This window comes from Mus pahari, chromosome 9 (genome assembly GCF_900095145.1).
Source record: "Mus pahari chromosome 9, PAHARI_EIJ_v1.1, whole genome shotgun sequence".
In the NCBI taxonomy this organism is placed as follows: domain Eukaryota; kingdom Metazoa; phylum Chordata; class Mammalia; order Rodentia; family Muridae; genus Mus; species Mus pahari.
Window position 1 is genome coordinate 70,815,369 of NC_034598.1, and position 8,357 is coordinate 70,823,725.

An 8,357-nucleotide genomic window follows, 5' to 3' on the forward strand; every position below is an offset into this window, starting at 1 on the left:
GAGAGAGAGAGAGAGAGAGAGAGAGAGAGAGAGAGAGAGAGAGAGAGAGAGCAGAGAGAATTGCCTTAGTTGGTCCTTCTGTTGGCAATTGATACAAGAAGCTAGGCTATAGTACTGGAGTATTGTTTTCCATGGATTTCTCAGTGCTTGGATTTAGATATTCTACAGCTACATTTGTATCCATGCTACAGATTATTTGTCATTCCATAGTTATATGAGGTTATTTTGGTTTGTTGTTGTTGATGATGATGATGATGATGGTGGTGGTGGTGGTGGTGGTGGTGTTTTATTTTATTTTATTTTATTTTTCTTTCAGTGACAAAGTTGGCTTCATCACCCTCTTAGAGGCCTGCCATACTTCAGCCCTGTGAGGCCTTTCTTTTTCCTGGCTATGACTATCTAATGGCTTGCTGATTATGTTTAAGAAAGAGACAAGGAAAGAAGGAAGGAAGTTATTGATTTTGAACAACAAACTAAATGTGAACATACAGAGTTTTTAGTAACTAGGGTAAGCATGGAAGAGAAGGCAGAAAGGATGTAAGAGGCAGAGTGGACAGAAGACACCAGGAAAACAAGACCCGCTACGTCACCATGAGGAAAGCTCCTATGAACTCACGGCACGCACAGGACCTTCAGGGGTCTTCATCAGCCCCCTGCATTTGCGTTGTGGCTTCCGGTTTATGGGTTTCCTGGGATTTCTGAGTATGCAAATGCGCTGATGTCTGATTCTTGTGTCTTCTCTTGAGCTCTTTTCCTTTTGTCTTGTGTGATTTCAATGTGATGACTTTGTTTTATTTTATTACATATTGTTTAGTTAGATTTACAAATAGATGAGTGAATGAATGCATGAATGAATGAAAGCCTAGCCACTAGGGTAAAAGGTAACAACTTAATTGTCACTTATAATTTCTGGTAGAGGAAAAATCAGTTCTCTCCAATGGAGGACTTTGGCTCCATCAACTCTCCAGTGCAGGCTCCGTGTTTAGAAATAGCTGGCCAACATATAATGGGTTTCAGAGATATTTTTTGTGTGTATGGACATTTATTTGGTCACAGTTTGGAGGGTTTTGTTTGTGTTTTCCTTTTTGGTGTTGTCGTATTTTGTTTTACAGGTTTGGGGAGTTTTGTTGTTGTATTGGGTTTTTGGTTTTTTGTGAAAATATTTAAATTTGGGTAGAAATGAAGAGGGAGGATCTGGAAGGACTTAAGTTAGGGGAAGAATATAAGCAAAATATATAAAAATAGTATCAAAATAAAAATTAGAATTAATAAAAATACAATATAAAAGAAAAATCCAGGGAAAGTACATAAATTTAATATTTTTCAATAAAATATTGTTATGAAAGGACAATTACACCATAGCTTATTAATAAAGTAAAATACCAAATACATTTTTTAAGTTCATATGTGTACCTTCATGTACTTTGCCCCTTGAAAACCTAAAATTATTTTCTAAATGTGTTTGGACTCTATTTTTGCTTCTTGTAAATTTCTCAGGCTTCAAAGGGAAAGTAAATGAATACAAGGATTTCTTGATTTCATTTGGCTAACTGCTGACAGATATGCTGTCCAAAATTTTTAAATGGCCATGTTTTAATTTAAAAAATATGAGCAAATTAAAAATAAACTCGAGTGGAAGAGAATCTACAATCTCTGAAATAGTTGGCCAGTCTTGAAGAAAGTTCAAAACAAAATTCTTCTGACATCCTTGTCTTAAAGGTTGTGTTTCAAAATAAAACGACCTGACAAACATGAACCTTGATTTGATACGGAACCACAGCATCACAAAAACAGACATCTAAAAACAAATATGTCAAGAGACAGCAAATGCCAAGGCGAGGGAAATGTCCTCCCTAGAGAAAAAGGAGTGGAGGCTAAGTGTATTTTCGCAAGCATTGCTGATTAGATAATCCAGGAGGGGTGAGCTGGCTTGTTTCAAGAGGAAAGGGCTACAACTTGAAACACTTGTGTCTTTAATTTTCCTCGGGATTATTCATCTGTGGGCTCTTCCCAGCACCTGGAAACACACCACTTTTTACTTACAGAAGCATTTCCTTTTCAGGCTTTCTATCACCCATTCTACGTCCTCAGTCTGGTTCTTATTTTAAAAGAGCTAAGTTTTTAATACCTAATGAGCCCCTGTCTGTTCCCCAGAATTTTTGCTCCTGATTTCCCTTCAGCCATTAGGAAGATGTATCACAGACCCATCCCTGTGCTGACTGCTAGGTGCTGAGTTTTCTGATGGAGAATATTTTATGTAGTCATCGAAGCTGTTCTCAAAGTATCTACTATGAAATATTTGACCGTCATTCTAAAATTCACTTTTTGTGTGTGGCTATTTTAATAACACTCTTGGCTACAAGTTGAACAAAGTAATTCCACATAAGAAGGAAAAGTAATGTAAATATTCAGCCCCCCCCCCCCCAATAAAGGTCAAGAAACCAGGAGGATATGAGGCTTGCTCATCTATAATAAACAGTAAATGAATTTGAATGTCATCAGTATACATGATGGAGATGCTTATACCAAGAGGACTACATTAAGTTATTAGGCCTAGCTAGGGGTTCCTATCTTCAGAAAGAGTTTCTAAGCATCAAGGCTGATCAAGAATCCTAGATTTCCTGAATCACTCATGGTTTTTAGTGCTAAGTGATATTCTGTCCCAGAAAACTAGTCTCAAACAAAGGAGAATGGGTAGTTATCCTTAACAAAAACCAACCAACTAATCAACCAACCAACCAACCAACCAACCAAAGAACCCAAATATTTAAACATCTCAATTGAAAATGATAAGGAAGGATGTTCAAAATCAATATGTACAAGCCTGAATATATAGGGCAAATTCTGTACAATTCTCAATTTAGCACAGTTTAAACTGGCAGTGTAGCTCAATTATTAGAGCTAGTCTTGCCAACGCCTTTCTTCAGGCACAACCTTAGTTAATAGGATTTCTCCCGCATACTTTATGGCTTGTATTAAACTATCCAGTTACAGTAAATTCATTCCTCACAGTTTTGGATTCCATTGGAATGGCTCCTGACTACATTTGAATTGTGAGCTCAGTGGAAGGTGACTTCACTGTGACTTGGTGGCGGCTAATGTCTTTGCCAAGTGGTTCGAAGAGTGTTCTCTTCCTATCATCTCATTTCAGTCTTAAGTCTCTTAAGTGGTACTCTGCTACTAATCCTTTATGAATGAATCAACTGTGCCAGAGAAAACTGCTAATGTTCCTGTAGGCAGTAGTAAGTGAGAAGTAGATCACAAATTAAATACTCCACAACCCATGCCTTAAAATGTCACCTGGAAGCTGCGGAGGTAGCTCAACTGGATAAAGCGCTTTTCCCATAAGTATAAGGACTTGAGTTTGGATCCCCGGAACATATAGAAAGCCAGAAGTCGTAGTCTACTTCTGCAGTCCTCGCTTGTGTATGGTGAGATGGAAGCTGGAGATGGGTGAACCCTTGAACACTTTCAGGCCAATCAACCCAAATTATACAGTGCTGAACATGAAATTCTTCCTTAAAAAGTAATAGGCAAGAACCTTCACCCAAAGTTGTCCTCTGGCCTTTCCATGTGCACCTTGGCATGCAAGTTCTTGCACTTATGCTCACACATGTGTGTAAATATCATATATATGTGTATATATACATATAAAATACATATATTATATGTATATATATGATATATACAATGCATATAATTCTGATATATATATATATATATATATATATATATATATATATATATATCAGAATCTTTAATTATCTCATAGAAATCATTGGTATCTTTTAAACTACATTATCTCATAGAGAGACAATAATTCCTGGGAAAGAAGAAAATACTTCCTGTGATGGTTGATATTTGATATTTGAGAGCAGCTTGTCACAAAGCCCAGCAACTATTTATGTACTGATTCCTAGGTTTTCTGAACGTTCAATTTCAGTTTGTTTGTTGTGGGTCTTGGCCATTTCCTCTGTCAAAACAGCCATATAAACAGAAACAAACCAAAACCAAGCAAGCAAGCAAGCAAACAAACAAACAAACACAACCTTTACCATGTGTTCTTTTGTGCAGCCAGAGTTGACAACTTAGTGATATATAGTGCATTAATTAGTGTCTTTGTAATCATGGAGCTGTTTACAATTAAAAATAAGATGGTCAGATGATCCTAGGTAAATTGAAGGTTTGATTGACCAGATAGGTGTCTAAGCCAACTTGTGAAACTGTAATGAAAACTGAGTCAAAACATAGATAGATATACTTAACTGGACCATAGCCCAAAATCAAATAGGCAAAAAAAACAAAGCTTTTCAAATGCCTTACCTTGATAGATAAGTTAAAATTTTAATTTCAAAATGTCTTACTAAAAAAAAGGCTCAGCAAGTTGAATATGCTAGGCTCAAATTACAATTGTGGGTAAAAGTATAGGTACATATCGAAAGACTTCACTCTATTAAATATGTTTGATTCTGCCAAACTTTTATTTTCTGATGAGTTGTGATCTATCTTTTTCGTATGTACACTAGGAATGTATTTGTTTCAGCTCTTGACACATTCTATCAAATCTGTAGCTGTGGTCACCCACTGTCATAAAAGGGCCACTGGAACAAAGCAACTTGCTTGCAAAGTACAGCCATGCCCCGTTAAATAAGACATTGTTTCTGAGTCAATCACCAAGGGGCTCTAAGTGAATGAAGGTAAGACACAGCTGTTGTTTTGATTTCTAAGATTTTACTTCCAATTATGATCTCTTCTCCAGTAAGAGGAGAGACTTGTAAGGTATGGAACAAGGAGATTTAAAGTCTAGACAGCTAGGAACTGGGAGAAAAAGAAATATCCCAAGCAGATATCTATGTGATATATAGGTACAAAAATAAACTACAAGATAAATTGCTTGAGTGGTAGCCAAAGTAACCTGGGGATTTTTATAACTGATATCCTCCATTCTGGGGGCAGGGGCATTCTGGAATGCTGCTAAGGCTGGACCTGATTTGCAGCTTACATTGGTTGTCAAGTTGAGTACTTAAGTGTTGTGGGCTGAGCGGCAGGAAAAGGAAAGTGATTTTTGACAGCATAATGGATGACCCTAAATCCTTTTTGATTGAATTATGTCATAGTTAAAGATAGGGCCATTATACCCTATTGAAACAATTAACCACCTTACACTAAATTATCTGCGTGACCATTGATGGATAACAGCTCTTAGCTGTGTCAGGGGGAAGAGTCACATTGGAATTCTGAATGTTTTTCTTTTGGATTTGAAATAACTACATTGAATTATATATATATATATATATATATATATATATATATATATATATATAATTTGTAAAAAAATCATAAACTCAGTATGAAAGCAGATGTGGTACTTTACAATAACATTAACGGGGTCATACAGTTGTTAACTTGGTCTTTTGAACCAGCACATTTAAAGGAAAAAGGTTGGCAGAGGAAAGCCTATCTCTTTGTAGTACAGGCTAGACCATCTGTTAAAGGGAGAATTGAAACCATATTTCCATTAGTGGTGGTCATTGGTCATATGGTGATGATTCCTGCAGACAAATTGGACAGATTGTGTCATAGTCTACTATCTTGTCTCATGCTCAGGCCTCAGACATTCATTAGGAAAGACAATTTTCTGCATAGGATTTGATCAGTGTTAAAATGTGATTCTGGAGCCGGGCGTGGTGGCACATGCCTTTTATCCCAGCACTTGGGAGGCAGAGGCAGGCAGATTTCTGATTTTGAGGCCACCCTGGTCTACAGAGTGAGTTCCAGGACAGCCAGGGCTATACAGAGAAACCCTGTCTCGAAAAACAAAAAACAAAAGAACAAAAACAAAACAAAACAAAAAATCTGGGAAAGGAACTCTGCAGACTTTAGTTGGAAAAAAACAAACAAACAAACAAACAAACAAAAAAACCGAAGAAAAAAAACCCCACAAAAAACAAAAAACAAAACGGCGTTTAAAACCAGGGATAAATACTTTTTCGGATCTGAGTCCCAGTAAATCAGCTGCGAGCCCTTTAAGACCAAATTCAGGGACACTTTCAATTCTACAAAAGCAAAAGCAAAAGCAAAAGCAAAAACAAAACAACAAAAACAAAACAGAGAGATAGATAGAGAGAGAGAGAGAGAAGAGAAGAGAAGAAATTATTTACTTATTTGTTAGATAAGAAAAACTACAGATGAATTAACTAGAAAAATCATTAAAGAAAGATGTGATTTAGGAGAAAGGATCCTTTGAGGGAGCTATTATTACATTTAATAGAAATATCTCAAATCACTTAATGTCTCTTTCAGTTATGATTGTACATGCGGATAATATCTAAATACCATTATTAATCTCAAATACTGAAAATGTATACATGTGATCAAATATATTGCTGTATTCATTTTTGTATTTTAAATCTCATGTATGTTTAATATTAATCATATTTATATTTGGGCAGTAAGTTCTTATGGGGTTGGAGAAAGAAAAAATTTCTATTAACTTTCAGCAAGAAATTTTTTTGCATGGTCATACATACATGTTTTATTAATTAAATTTCTTTGATACTTTAATATATTTATATAGTTCATTAAAAATTCTTCAGCCTTTACTCATTCCCCTCCCTTTCCTTTTACCTCCCTCTTCCTTATCCTTTTTCCCATGTTAATGTTTTTATTTGTTTGTTTGTTTGTGACCCACAGACCTGGTTCACCTTTGTGACTACATGTTTGGAAATTCCTCTGAAGCCTGTGGGTTCATCAGTACAAACACAACAAAATACAGTGGCTATCTCTCCCAGAATAATAGCCAATAGTTCATCAAATAGAAACCCCCAATCCCCCCCTCCATCCATGAATGTCAGGAGATGTCTTTCATGACTAGATGATGCTATTTCTAGAAGCAGTAAGATACTAAGAAAAACCTGAGTCTCAAGTATGTGACACTGCCCTTGACACTGAGCTATTGGTTAAAGGACCTCAGGATGTCAACTAGACAATTCAGGTTTTCATCTTTCTATTTGACTCTCTACCAGAACTAGAATCTAAGAACCTAGTCCTAAAGATACCACACACCTTAGTTGTAAAACCTGGAAAGTTTGAACTGAAACTAAGCTGTAACTATTTCGTTATGGCTAACTTTCAATGTTCTAGAAGGTGCTATGGGGCTTGTGCAGGACAGCAGGAGGCTTAATCAGCTGTGAACTCTCTGAAGTAAAATATCAACATGCCAAGGAAGATGCATATGTGCAATAGTGGCATGATACTTCACAAGGACTGGATTTGAGGCTTGGTACATGAGCCTAGTCAGCATCATTATTAGTAAAGAATTATCATTTAATTTTTCCAATGTCGATATTGTTGACTACAAGAAAAGACAAAGAACTCATTTAGGGTCTAGATCATTTTATCTCTTTTCATGTGTCTTCTATTGTAACATTTCTGTACTATCCAGACAGTTGACGAACACTTATTTATTGATAACATGTAATATTAATGTGAGTGTTATGTATGAAATAGCTTAAAGGAATTTTAAGCATTCAACAAATATAAATTATTAATGTCTACATTAGATAAAACCATCTACTTATTTCTTTTGCTGTAGGCAATACTCCCAAGCTATCCATAAACTAGAAAGAAGATTCCATTCTCTGGGAGCAGTACAAAAATGTTTTTTTCTCCATCACTATCAATGTTCAATGATTATATACAGTTCCTAACAAATATTTGCTTTTATTTAACCCTCATTAATATTCTCAAAAATATTTATAAATCATTCAATGTGCTAGCTGTATAAAAGGAGTTTTTCTGTATATAATGTTATTACTAAATCTTGATTATTACTGAAAATAGGCACTGTTGTAGGTATTCAACCTGAACTACTTACATCAACTCATGTCTGTGTGTATAGGGTAAATGGGGTTGTACGTATTAGATAATGAAGGGGGGCAGGTTAAGAGGTTAGATGAGGTCAAGGGAGCATTGGAAAGGAAAATTACAGCATCTCTAATAATTGCTGACAAGCTGTTTGCTCTCTTCTATTTGTCTCTATAGGCTGGAATGGGACAGTTTAGTTCTCTTCTGTAATGATTGTTTCTAATCTTTACACACTAAAATGGGTTTTAGAGATGTTTACTGATCATCAGTAGAGGTCAGTGAATGCTCTTACTTATAGTTGCCATGCCTCTATTCTCCTTAAATCACAGTGGGTATGGGTATCTGTGTGCTTCTATTAAGGTAAAATTCTAATATACAAGCACTAGAGCATAAATTTGACCTGGCATGTCAATATAGGGAGTTTCATATTCAGAACCACATGAATTTTTTCAGAAATATTATGATATGGACAGACTGCTTTCTCATTACCT